At 39.9% G+C, this 13,670-nt stretch overlaps 1 non-coding gene across 1 annotated transcript; it reads left to right on the forward strand.

The window, feature by feature from the left end:
* Window positions 1-9,993: 9,993 nt before the first annotated feature.
* LOC112793633 (small nucleolar RNA R71) lies at window positions 9,994-10,097 on the forward strand. The gene has a single exon (XR_003198334.1). It is a non-coding gene; the product is annotated as a small nucleolar RNA R71 (small nucleolar RNA).
* Window positions 10,098-13,670: the final 3,573 nt, after the last annotated feature.

The following is a 13,670-nucleotide window of genomic DNA, read 5'->3' on the forward strand; positions in this document are numbered from 1 at the left end:
GGAGCAATCATGAAGCTAAATGACAAGTTATTTAGAAATGAGACTTGGGAGGATGAACCCCCTCTGCTCACCAAAGAACTGGAGGACTTGTCTAGGCAGAAATTACCTCAAAAGAGACAGGATCCTGGAAAGTTTTCAATACCTTGTACCATAGGCACCATGACCTTCAAGAAGGCCTTGTGTGACCTAGGGTCAAGTGTAAACCTCATGCCTCTCTCTGTAATGGAGAAGCTAGGGATCTTTGAGGTGCAAGCTGCAAAAATCTCACTAGAGATGGCAGACAACTCAAGAAAACAAGCTTATGGACTTGCAGAGGATGTCCAGGTAAAAGTTGAAGACCATTACATCCCTGCTGATTTCATAGTCCTAGAGACTGGGAAGTGCATGGATGAATCCATCATCTTTGGCAGACCCTTCCTAGCCACAGCAAAGGCTGTGATTGATGTTGATAGAGGAGAATTGATCATTCAAGTGAATGAAGAATCCTTGGTGTTTAAGGCTCAAGGATATCCCCCTGTCATCATGGAGAGGAAGCATGAAGAGCTTCTCTCAAAACAGAGCCAAACAGAGCCCCCACAATCGAACTCTAAGTTTGGTGTTGGGAGGCCACAACCAACTTCTAAGTTTGGTGTTGAACCCCCACATTCAAACTCTAAGTTTGGTGTTGGGAGGTTCCAACATTGCTCTGAGCATCTGTGAGGCTCCATGAGAGCCCTCTGTCAAGCTACTGACATTAAAGAAGCGCTTGTTGGGAGGTAACCCAATGTTATATTTTATCTATTTTTCCTTTGTTATTTTATGTTTTCTGTAGGTTGATGATCATGAGAAGTCACAAAATCAATTGAAAAAGCAAAAACAGAATAAAAAACAGAAAGAAAAAGAGCACATCCTGGAGGAAGATCCTACTGGCGTTTAAACGCCAGTAAGGCTAGCAGATGGGCGTTTAACGCCCAGTCTGGCACCATTCTGGGCGTTTAACGCCAGAAAGGGGCACCAGACTGGCGTTAAACGCCAGTAAAGGGCAAGAACATGGCGTTAAACGCCAGAAATGGGCACCAGCTCGGCGTTTAACGCCAGAATTGGCACAGGGAGCAATTTTGCTCGCCACTTGGTGCAGGGATGACTTTTCCTTGACACCTCAGGATCTGTGGACCCCACAGGATCCCCACCTACCCCACCACTCTCTCTCTTCTTCACCCATTCACCACTCACATCCATCCTTCATAAAACCCCACCTACCCCACCATTCAAATTCAAACCACTTTCCCTCCCAAACCCACCCATACATGACCGAACCATAACCCTCCCCCCACTCCTATATAAACCCTTCTTCACTTCTTCATTTTCACACAACCTAAACACTACTTCTCCCCCCTTTGGCCGAACCACAAGGCCATCTCCATCTCCTCTATTTCTTCTTCTTCTACTCTCTTCTTTCTTATTTTGCTCGAGGACGAGCAAACCTTTTAAGTTTGGTGTGGTAAAAGCATTGCTTTTTGTTTTTCCATAACCATTTATGGCATCCAAGGCCGGAGAAACCTCTAGAAAGAGGAAAGGGAAGGCAAAAGCTTCCACCTCCGAGTCATAGGAGATGGAGAGATTTATCTCAAGGGTGCATCAAGACCACTTCTATGAAGTTGTGGCCTTGAAGAAAGTGATCCCCGAGGTTCCTTTTAAACTCAAAAAGAGTGAATATCCGGAGATCCAACATGAGATCCGAAGGAGAGGTTAGGAAGTTCTTACCAATCCCATTCAACAAGTCGGAATCTTAATGGTTCAAGAGTTCTATGCCAATGCATGGATCACCAAGAACCATGATCAAAGTGTGAACCCGGACCCAAAGAATTGGCTTACTATGGTTCGGGGGAAATACTTGGATTTTAGTCCAGAAAATGTAAGGTTGGCATTCAACTTGCCCATGATGCAAGGAGATGAACATCCTTACACTAGAAGGGTCAACTTTGATCAAAGGTTGGACCAAGTCCTCACAGTCATTTGTGAAGAGGGCGCCCAATGGAAGAGAGATTCAAGAGGAAAGCCGGTTCAATTGAGAAGGCATGACCTCAAGCCCGTGGCTAGGGGATGGTTGGAGTTTATCCAACGCTCAATCTTTCCCACTAGCAACCGGTCCGAAGTTACTATAGACCGGGCCATCATGATCCATAGCATCATGATTGGAGAAGAAATAGAAGTCCATGAGGTGATATCCCAAGAACTTTATAAGGTGGCGGACAAGTCCTCTACCTTGGCAAGGTTAGCCTTTCCTCATCTCATTTGTCACCTCTGTTATTCAGTTGGAGTTGACATAGAGGGAGACATCCCCATTGATGAGGACAAGCCCATTAATAAGAAGAGGATGGAGCAAACAATAGACCCCTCTCATCATCAAATCCCTGAGATGCCTCAAGGGATGCACTTTCCTCCACAAAACTATTGGGAGCAACTAAACACCTCCCTAGGAGAATTGAGTTCCAACATGGGACAACTAAGGGTGGAGCACCAAGAATATTCCGTTCTCCTCCATGAAATTAGAGAAGATCAAAGAATCATGAGAGAGGAGCAACAAAGACAAGGAAGAGACATTGAGGAGCTCAAGCACTCCATAGGATCTTCAAGAGGAAGAACAAGCCGCCATCACTAAGGTGGACCCGTTCTTTAATTTCCTTGTTCTTTATTTTTCTGTTTTTCGAAAATTATGCTTATGTTTATCCATGTTTGTGTCTTGTGATCATTAGTGTCTTAGTGTCTATGCCTTAAAGTTATGAATGTCCTATGAATCCATCACCTCTCTTGAATGAAAAATGTTCTTAATTGAAAAAGAGAAGAATTGCATGAATTTTGAATTTTATAACAGTTTAATTATTTTGATGTGGTGGCAATACTTTTGTCTTCTGAATGTATGCTTAAACAGTGCATATGTATCTTGAATTTGTGGTTCATGAATGTTGGCTCTTGAAAGAATGATGAAAAAGGAGACATGTTACTGAGGATCTGAAAAATCATAAAAATGATTCTTGAAGCAAGAAAAAGCAGTGAATACAAAAAAAAATTCGAAAAAAAGAGAGAAAGAAAAAGAAAGAGAAAAAGAAAGAAAAAGAAAGAAAAAGAAAGAAATAAAGTTGTGATCCAAGGCAAAAAGAGTGTGCTTAAGAACCCTGGACACCTCTAATTGGGGACTCTAGCAAAGCTGAGTCACAATCTGAAAAGGTTCACCCAATTATGTGTCTATGGCATGTATGTATCCGGTGGAAATACTGGAAGACAGAGTGCTTTGGGCCACGACCAAGACTCAATAAGTAGCTGTGTTCAAGAATCATCATACTTAACTAGGAGAATCAATGACACTATCTGGATTCTGAGTTCCTAAAGAAGCCAATCATTCTGAATTTCAAAGGATAGAGTGAGATGCCAAAACTATTCAGAGGCAAAAAGCTAAAAGCCCCGCTCATCTAATTAATACTGATCTTCATAGATGTTTTTGGAATTCACTGTATATTCTCTTCTTTTTATCTTATTTGATTTTCAGTTGCTTGGGGACAAGCAACAATTTAAGTTTGGTGTTGTGATGAGCGGATAATTTGTACGCTTTTTGGCATTGTTTTTAGTATGTTTTTAAGTATGATCTAGTTAGTTTTTAGTATATTTTTATTAGTTTTTAGTTAAAATTCACTTTTCTGGACTTTACTATGAGTTTTTGTGTTTTTCTGTGATTTCAGGTATTTTCTGGCTGAAATTGAGGGACCTGAGCAAAAATCTGATTCAGAGACTAAAAAGGACTGCAGATGCTGTTGGATTCTGACCTTCCTGCACTCGAAGTGGATTTTCTGGAGCTACAGAAGCCCAATTGGCGCGCTCTCAACGGCTTTGGAAAGTAGACATCCTGGGCTTTCCAGCAATATATGATAGTCCATACTTTGCCCAAGATTTGATGGCCCAAACCGGCGTTCAAAGTCACCATCAGAATTCCCAGCGTTAAACGCCGGAACTGGCACAAGGATGGGAGTTAAACGCCGGAACTGGCACAAGGATGGGAGTTAAACGCCCAAACTGGCATAAAAGCTGGCGTTTAACTCCAAGAAGAGTCTCTACACGAAAATGCTTCAATGCTCAGCCCAAGCACACACCAAGTGGGCCCGGAAGTGGATTTTTATGTCATTTACTCATCTCTGTAAACCCTAGGCTACTAGTTCTCTATATATAGGACCTTTTACTAATGTATTTTCATCTTGGTTCTTCTGGTTCCCTCTCTAGGGCCGAAGCCAATGATCACTTTTGTTCTTATGTATTTTCAACGGTGGAGTTTCTACACACCATAGATTAAGGTGTGGAGCTCTGCTGTACCTCGATTATCAATGCAATTACTATTGTTCTTCTATTCAATTCCGCTTGTTCTTGTTCTAAGATATCACTTGTTCTTCAACTTGATGAATGTGATGATCCGTGACACTCATCACCATTCTCACCTATGAACGCGTGCCTGACAACCACCTCCGTTCTACCTTAGATTGGGTGGATGTCTCTTGGATTCTTTAACCGGAATTTTCATGGTATAAGCTAGAACTGATGGCGGCATTCAAGAGAATCCGGAAGGTCTAAACCTTGTCTGTGGTATTCTGAGTAGGATTCAATGATTGAATGACTGTGACAAGCTTCAAACTCCTGAAGGTTGGGCGTTAGTGACAGACGCAAAAGAATCACTGGATTCTATTCTGGCCTGATTGAGAACCGACAGATGGATAGCCGTGCCGTGACAGGGTGCGTTGAACATTTTCACTGAGAGGATGGGAGATAGCCACTGACAATGGTGAAACCCTTGCATACAGCTTGCCATGGAAAGGAGTAAGAAGGATTTGATGAAGATAGTAGGAAAGCAGAGAGACGGAAGGGACCAAGCATCTTCATACGCTTATCTGAAATTCCCACCAATGAATTACATAAGTATCTCTATCTTTATCTTTATGTTTTATTCATCATTCATAACCATTTGAGTTTGCCTGACTAAGATTTACAAGGTGACCATAGCTTGCTTCATACCAACAATCTCTGTGGGATCGACCCTTACTCGCGTAAGGTTTATTACTTGGACGACCCAGTACACTTGCTGGTTAGTTGTGCGAAGTTGTGTTTATGCCATGGTATTGAACACCAAGCTTTTGGGTTCATCACCGGGGATTATTTGAGTTGTGAAAAGTATTGATCACAATTTCGTGCACCACTCATCACAACACCAAACTTAACTTGTTGCTTGTCCCCAAGCAACTGAAAATAAAATAGGATAAAAAGAAGATAATATACTATAAACCCCAAAATATCAATGAATATTAGTTCTAACTAGATGAGTGGGACTTGTAGCTTTTTGCTTCTGAACAGTCTTGGCATCTCACTTTATCCTTTGAAGTTTAGAATGATTGGCATCCATAGGAACTCAGAGTTCAGATAGTGTTATTGATTCTCCTAGTTAAGTATGTTGATTCTTGAACACAGCTACTTTTATGAGTCTTGGCCGTGGCCCTAAGCACTTTGTCTTCCAGTATTACCACCGGATACATAAATGCCACAGACACATGACTGGGTGAACATTTTCAGATTGTGACTCAGCTTTGCTAAAGTCCCCAGTTAGAGGTGTCCAGAGCTCTTAAGCACACTCTTTTTGCTTTGGATCACGACTTTAATCACTCAGTCTAAAGCTTTCACTTGGACCTGCATGCCCCAAGCACATGGTTAGGGACAACTTGATTTAGCCGCTTAGGCCTGGATCTTTATTACCCTTACCTTTTGGTTTTAAGGGCTATTGGCTTTTTCTGCTTGCTTTTTCTTTTTCTTTCTTAAAATTTTTTTGCCACTTTTTCTTTTTTTTTCCACAAGCTTTGTTCTTCACTGCTTTTTCTTGCTTCAAGAATCAATTTTATGATTTTTCAGATCATCAACAATATTTCTCTTTGTTCATCATTCTTTCAAGAGCCAACAATTTTAACATTCATAAACAACAAGATAAAAAATATGCACTGTTCAAGCATTCATTCAGAAAACAAAAAGTATTGTCACCACATCAATATAATTAAACTAATTTCAAGGATGAATTCGAAACTCATGTACTTCTTGTTCTTTTCTATTAAAAACATTTTTCATTTAAGAAAGGTGAAGAATTCATGGAATTATTCATAGCCTTAAGACATAGTTACTAAATACTAATGATCATGTAGTAAAGACACAAACATAGACAAACATGAAGCTCAAAAACCGAAAAACAAAGAGATAAGAACAAGGAAGTTAAGGAATGAGTCCACCTTAGTGATGGTGGCGCCTTCTTCTTGAAGGACCAATGGCGTCCTTGAGCTCCTCTATGTCTCTTCCTTGCCATTGTTGCTCCTCCCTCATAGCTCTTTGATCTTCTCTAATCTCATTGAGAATGATGGAGTGCTCTTGGTGTTCCACCCTTAATTGGTTCATGTCATGACTCAATCCTTCTAGAGAAGTGTTGAGTTGTTTCCAATAGTTGTTTGGAGGAAAATGCATCCCTTGAAGCATCTCAGGGATTTCTTGATGATGAGCTTCCTCATGCGTCTCTTGAGATCCATGAATGGACTCTCTTGTTTGCTCCATCCTCTTCTTAGTGATGGGCTTGTCTTCTTCAATGAGGATGTCTCCTTCTATGACAACTTTAGCTAAGTTGCATAGATGGCAAATGAGATGAGGAAAAGCTAGCCTTGCCAAGGTGGAGGGCTTTTCGGCTACTTTGTAGAGTTCTAGAGGGATGACTTCATGAACTTCTACTTCCTCTCCAATCATTATGCTATGGATCATGATGGCCTGATCCACAGTCACTTCAGATCGGTTGCTAGTAGGGATGATGGAGCGTTGGATGAACTCCAACCATCCTCTAGCCACAGGCTTAAGGTCCAGTCTTCTCAATTGAACCGGCTTGTCTTTTAAGTCTCCTTTCCATTGAGCTCCTTCCACACATATGTCCATGAGGACTTGGTCCAACCTTTGATCAAAGTTGACCCTTCTAGTGTAGGGGCGTGCGTCTTCTTACATCATAGGCAAGTTGAACACTAACCTTACGTTCTCCAGACTGAAATCTAAGCATTTCCCCCGAACCATTGTAAGTCAATTCTTTGGGTTTGGGTTCATACTTTGATCCTGGTTCCTAGTGATCCATGCATTGGCGTATGACTCTTTAACCATTAAGATTCTGACTTGTTGAATGGTGTTGGTGAAGACTTCCCAACCTCTTTTTTGGATCTCATGTCGGATCTCTGGATACTCATTTTTCTTGAGCATGAAAGGGACCTCAGGGATCACCTTCTTCTGGGCCCTAACTTCATAGAAGTGGTCTTGATGGACCTTTGAGATGAATCTCTCCATCTCCCATGACTCGGAGTTGGAAGCTTTTGTCTTTCCTTTCCTCTTTCTTGAAGATTCTCTGGCCTTAGGTGCTATAAATGGTTATGGAAAAATAAAAAAGCTATGCCTTTACCACACCAAACTTAGAATGTTGCTCGCCCTCGAGCAAAAGAAGAAAGAATAGACGAAGAAGAAGAAGAAATGGAGGAGAGAGAGAGATGTGTATTTGGCCAATAGGGAGAAGAGAGGGTTGTGTTGTGTGAAAATGAAGAAGGATAGAGGGGTTTATATAGTGAAGGGAGAGGGGTAGGGTTCGGTCATTTAGGGTGGGTTTGGGTGGGAAAGAGATTTTGAATTTAAAGGTAGGTGGGGTTTATGGGGAGGAGAGATTGAGGTGATTGGTGATGGGTATAGTGGTATTGGATTGTGTGAAGAAGAGAGAAGTGGGGTAGGTGGGGATCCTGTGGGGTCCACAGATCCTGAGGTGTCAAGGATTTATCATCCCTGCACCAATTAGGCGTGTAAACGCCTTCTTTATGCAATCCTGGCATTTAACACCAGACTGCAGCATGTTTCTGGCATTAAATGCCACTTCCATGCTTGTTTTGGGCGTTCAACGCCAATCTGCAACATGTTTCTGGCGTTGAACGCCACTTCCATGCTTACCTCTGGCATTTAACGCCAGTCTGATGCTTCTTTCTGGCGTTAAACGCCAGCTCTATACTCCTTACTGGCGTTTAAATGCCAGTGAGCTCCTCCTTCAGGGTGTGCTTTTTCTTCTGCTATTTTTGGTTCTATTTTTAATTTTTGCAATTGTTTTGTGACTCCACATGATCATAAACCTAATAAAACATAAAAGAACATTAGAAATATAGATAAATAAAAGTTGGGTTGCCTCCCAATAAGCACTTCTTCAATGTCAATAGCTTGACAGTGAGCTCTCATGGAGCTTCACAGATGTTCAGAGTATTGTTGGGACCTCCCAACACCAAACTTAGAGTTTGAATGTGGGGGTTCAACACCAAACTTAGAGTTTGGTTGTGGCCTTCCAACACCAAACTTAGAGTTTGATTGTGGGGGCTTTGTTTGACTCTGTATTGAGAGAAGCTTTTCATGCTTCCTCTCCATGGTTGTAGAGGAAGATCCTTGAGCTTTAAACATCAGGTAGTTCCCATTTAATTGAAGGACTAGCTCTCCTCTGTCAACATCAATCACAGCTCCTGCTGTGGCTAGGAAGGGTCTTCCAAGGATGATACATTCATCCTCATCCTTCCCAGTGTCTAAGATTATGAAATCAGCAGGGATTTAAAGGCCTTTAACCTTCACTAGCACGTCCTCTACTAATCTATAAGCTTGATTTATTGACTTGTCTGCCATCTCTAATGAGATTCTTGCAACTTGTACCTCAAAGATCCCCAGTTTCTCCATTACAGAGAGTGGCATAAGATTTATACCTGACCCCAGGTCACACAGAGCTTTCTCAAAGGTCATGGTGCCTATGGTACAAGGTATTAAGAATTTACCAGGATCTTGTTTCTTTTGAGGTAAAGTTTGCTGAACCCATGTATTTAGTTCACTAATGAGCAAGGGAGGTTCATCTTTCCAAGTCTTATTACCAAACAACTTGGCATTCAGCTTCATGATGGCTCCTAGATATTGAACAACTTGCTCTTCAGTTACATCTTCATCCTCTTCAGAGGAAGAATAGTTCTCAAAGTTCATGAATGGCAGAAGGAAGTTTAATGGAATCTCTATGATCTCTATATGAGCCTCAGATTCTTTTAGGTCCTTAATAAGGATCTTCTTTCTGTTTGGGAGACGTCCCATGAGGTCTTCCTCATTGGGATTCACGTCCTTCCCTTCCTCTTTGGATTCGGCCATTTTGATAGTATCAATGGCCTTGCACTCTCTTTTTGAATTCTCTTCTGTATTGCTTGGGAGAGTACTAGGAGGAGTTTCAGTGATTTTCTTACTCTGCTGTCCCACTTGTGCCTCCAAGTTTCTAATGGAGGACCTTGTTTCATTCATGAAACTTAAAGTAGCCTTAGATAGATCAGAGACTATATTTGCTAAGTTAGAGGGGCTCTGCTCAGAATTCTCTGTCTGTTGCTGAGAAGATGATGGAAAAGGCTTGCTATTGCTAAGCTTGTTTCTTCCACCATTATTAAAACCTTATTGAGGCTTTTGTTGATCCTTCCATGAGAAATTTGGATGATTTCTCCATGAGGGATTATAGGTGTTTCCATAGGTTTCACCCATGTAATTCACCTCTGCCATTGCAGGGTCCTCAGTATCATAAGCTTCTTCTTCAGAAGATGCCTCTTTAGTACTGTTGGATGCATTTTGCATCCATTTAGACTCTGAGAAATTATGTTGACTTGCTGAGTCAACATTTTGTTCTGAGCCAGTATGGCATTCAGAGCATCAATTTCAAGAACTCCCCTCTTCTGAGGTGTCCCATTACTCACAAGATTCCTCTCAGAGGTGTACATGAATTGGTTATTTGCAACCATGTCAATGAGTTCTTGAGCTTCTGCAGGTATTTTTTTTAGGTGAATGGATTCACCTACAGAATGGTCCAGTGACATCTTAGAGAACTCAGATAGACCATCATAGAATATATCCAAAATGGTCCACTCTGAAAGCATGTCAGAAGGACACTTTTTGGTCAACTGCTTGTATCTTTCCCAAGCTTCATAGAGGGATTCATCATCTTTTTGCTTGAAGGTCTGAACATCCACTCTGAGCTTGCTCAGCTTTTGAGGAGGAAAGAACTTGGCCAAGAAGGTCGTGAGCAGCTTATCCCAAGAGTCCAGGCTATTTTTAGGTTGAGAGTCCAACCATGTTCTAGCTCTGTCTCTTACAGCAAAAGGGAAAAGCATGAGCCTGTAGACTTCAGGATCTACTCTATTAGTCTTAACAGTATCACAGATCTGCAAGAATTCAGCTAAAAACTGATAGGGATCTTCTGATGGAAGTCCATGAAACTTGCAGTTCTGTTGCATTAGAGCAACTAGTTGAGGCTTCAGCTCAAAATTGTTTGCTCCAATGGTAGGGATTGAGATGCTTCTTCCTAAAAATTGGAAGTAGGTGTAGTATAATTACTAAGCATCCTCCTAGCGCCTCCACCATTGTTATTGGGTTCGGCCATGTCTTCTTTTTCAAGATTCTCTGTAAGGTTTTCTCTGATTTGTTGTGCTTTAGCTTCTCTTAGCTTCTTCTTCAGAGTCCTTTCAGGTTCAGGATCTGCTTCAACAAGAATCTCCTTGTCCTTACTCCTGCTCATATGAAAAAGAAGAAAATAGAAAAGAAAGAAGAATCCTCTATGTCACAGTATAGAGATTCCTTTATGTGAGTAGAAGAAGAAAAGAATAGAAGAAGGATGAGAAAAAAATTCGAACACAAAGGAGAAGAGACGGTTTAAATTTTTAGATGAAGAGAAGTGTTAGTAAATGAATAAATAAATAGAAAGAGATTAGAGAGAGGGGGAATTCGAATATTATTTTTGAAAAATTGGTTAGTGATTTTCGAAAATTAAGAGAAGAAATAAAATTAAAATTAAAATTTGAAACAATTAGTTAATTAAAAAGAATTTTGAAAAAGGGTGAGGAATTTTCAAAAATTAGAGAGAGAAAAGTAGTTAGGTGGTTTTGAAAGAGATAAGAAATAGACAAAAAGTCAATTAGTTAGTTGAAAAAGATTTGAAAATCAATTTTGGAAAGATAAGAAGTTAGAAAAGATTTTGAAATCAAATTTTTGGAAAAGATATGATTTGAAAAAGATATGATTAAAAAGATATGATTGAAAAGATATGGTTGAAAAAGATTTGATTTTTAAAATTAAAATTGATTACTTGACTAACAAGAAACTAAAATATATGATTTTAGAATTTAAAGATTGGACCTTTCTTAACAAAAAAGTAACAAACTTCAAATTTTTAAATCAATCACATTAATTGTTAGCAAAGTTTTCGAAATTTTGAAATAAAATTAAGAAAAAGATTTTGAAAATCAATTTTAAAATTTTTGAAAATAATAAAAAAATGAAAAAGATTTTATTTTTGAAAAAGATTTTGAAAAGATAAGATTTTTAAAATTGAAATCTTGACTTGACTAACAAGAAACAACTTATTTTTAAAAATTTTTGACTAAGTCAACCCAAAGATTTCGAAATTTATGAGTAAAATAAGGAAAAAATATTTTTTTGATTTTTTTGAATTTTTAATGAAGAGAGAGAAAAACACAAAAATGACTCAAAACATGAAAATTTTGGATTAAAACACATGATGCATGCAAGAACACTATGAATGTCAAGATGAACACCAAGAACACTTTGAAGATCAAGATGAACATCAAGACTTATTTTTGGAAAAAATTTTAAGAAAAGAAAAATATGCAAGACACCAAACTTAGAAATTTTTCAGGCTTAGACACTATGAATGCAAAAATGCATATGAAAAACAACAAAAGACACAAAACAAGAAAATATGAAGATCAAACAAGAAGACTTACCAAGAACAACTTGAAGATCATGAAGAACACTGATGAGCGGATAATTTGTACGCTTTTTGGCATTGTTTTTAGTATGTTTTTAGTATGATCTAGTTAGTTTTTAGTATATTTTTATTAGTTTTTAGTTAAAATTCACTTTTCTGGACTTTACTATGAGTTTGTGTGTTTTTCTGTAATTTCAGGTATTTTCTGGCTGAAATTGAGGGACCTGAGCAAAAATCTGATTCAGAGACTAAAAAGGACTCCAGATGCTGTTGGATTCTGACCTCCCTGCACTCGAAGTGGATTTTCTGGAGCTACAGAAGCCCAATTGGCGCGCTCTTAATGGCGTTGGAAAGTAGACATCCTGGGATTTGCCCAAGATTTGATGGCCCAAACCGGCGTTCAAAGTCACCCTCAGAATTCCCAGCGTTAAACGCCGGAACAGGCATAAGGATGGGAGTTAAACGCCCAAACTGGCACCAAAGCTGGCGTTTAACTCCAAGAAGAGTCTCTACACGAAAATGCTTCAATGCTCAGCCCAAACACACACCAAGTGGGCTCGGAAGTGGATTTTTATGTCATTTACTCATCTCTGTACACCCTAGGCTACTAGTTCTCTATATATAGGACCTTTTACTATTGTATTTTCATCTTCTGATCTTTGGAATCTTTTGATCTTTAGATCTTTTGATCACTTTGGGAGGCTGGCCATTCGGCCATGCCTAGACCTTGTTCTTATGTATTTTCAACGGTGGAGTTTCTACACACCATAGATTAAGGTGTGGAGCTCTGCTGTACCTCGAGTATTAATGCAATTACTATTGTTCTTCTATTCAATTCCGCTTGTTCTTGTTCTAAGATATCACTTGTTCTTCAACTTGATGAATGTGATGATCCGTGACACTCATCATCATTCTCACCTATGAACGTGTGCCTGACAACCACCTCCGTTCTACCTTAGATTGGGTGGATATCTCTTGGATTCTTTAACCGGAATCTTCGTGGTATAAGCTAGAATTGATGGCGGCATTCAAGAGAATCCGGAAGGTCTAAACCTTGTCTGTGGTATTCTGAGTAGGATTCAATGATTGAATGACTGTGACGAGCTTCAATCTCCTGAGGGCGGGGCGTTAGTGACAGACGCAAAAGAATCACTGGATTCTATTCCGGCCTGATTGAGAACCGACAGATGGATAGCCGTGCCGTGACAGGGTGCGTTGAACATTTCCACTGAGAGGATGGAAGGTAGCCACTGACAACGGTGAAACCCTTGCATACAGCTTGCCATGGAAAGGAGTAAGAAGGATTGGATGAAGACAGTAGGAAAGCAGAGAGACGGAAGGGACCAAGCATCTTCATGCGCTTATCTGAAATTCCCACCAATGAATTACATAAGTATCTCTATCTTTATCTTTATGTTTTATTCATCATTCATAACCATTTGAGTTTGCCTGACTAAGATTTACAAGGTGACCATAGCTTGCTTCATACCAACAATCTCTGTGGGATCGACCCTTACTCGCGTAAGGTTTATTACTTGGACGACCCAGTACACTTGCTGGTTAGTTGTGCGAAGTTGTGATAAAGAGTTGAGATTGCAATTGTGCGTACCATGTTGATGGCGCCATTGATGATCACAATTTCGTGCACCAAGTTTTTGGCGCCGTTGCCGGGGATTGTTCGAGTATGGACAACTGACGGTTCATCTTGTTGCTTAGATTAGGCATTTTTCTTCAGAGTTCTTAAGAATGAATTCTAGTGTTTCAAGGTGATGTTCTTATCATCACCAAAGCTGATTGATCTTCATCAATTTAGCTCTTGAATGCAATG

The sequence above is a fragment of the Arachis hypogaea genome, chromosome 3 (assembly GCF_003086295.3).
Source record: "Arachis hypogaea cultivar Tifrunner chromosome 3, arahy.Tifrunner.gnm2.J5K5, whole genome shotgun sequence".
In the NCBI taxonomy this organism is placed as follows: Eukaryota; Viridiplantae; Streptophyta; class Magnoliopsida; order Fabales; family Fabaceae; genus Arachis; species Arachis hypogaea.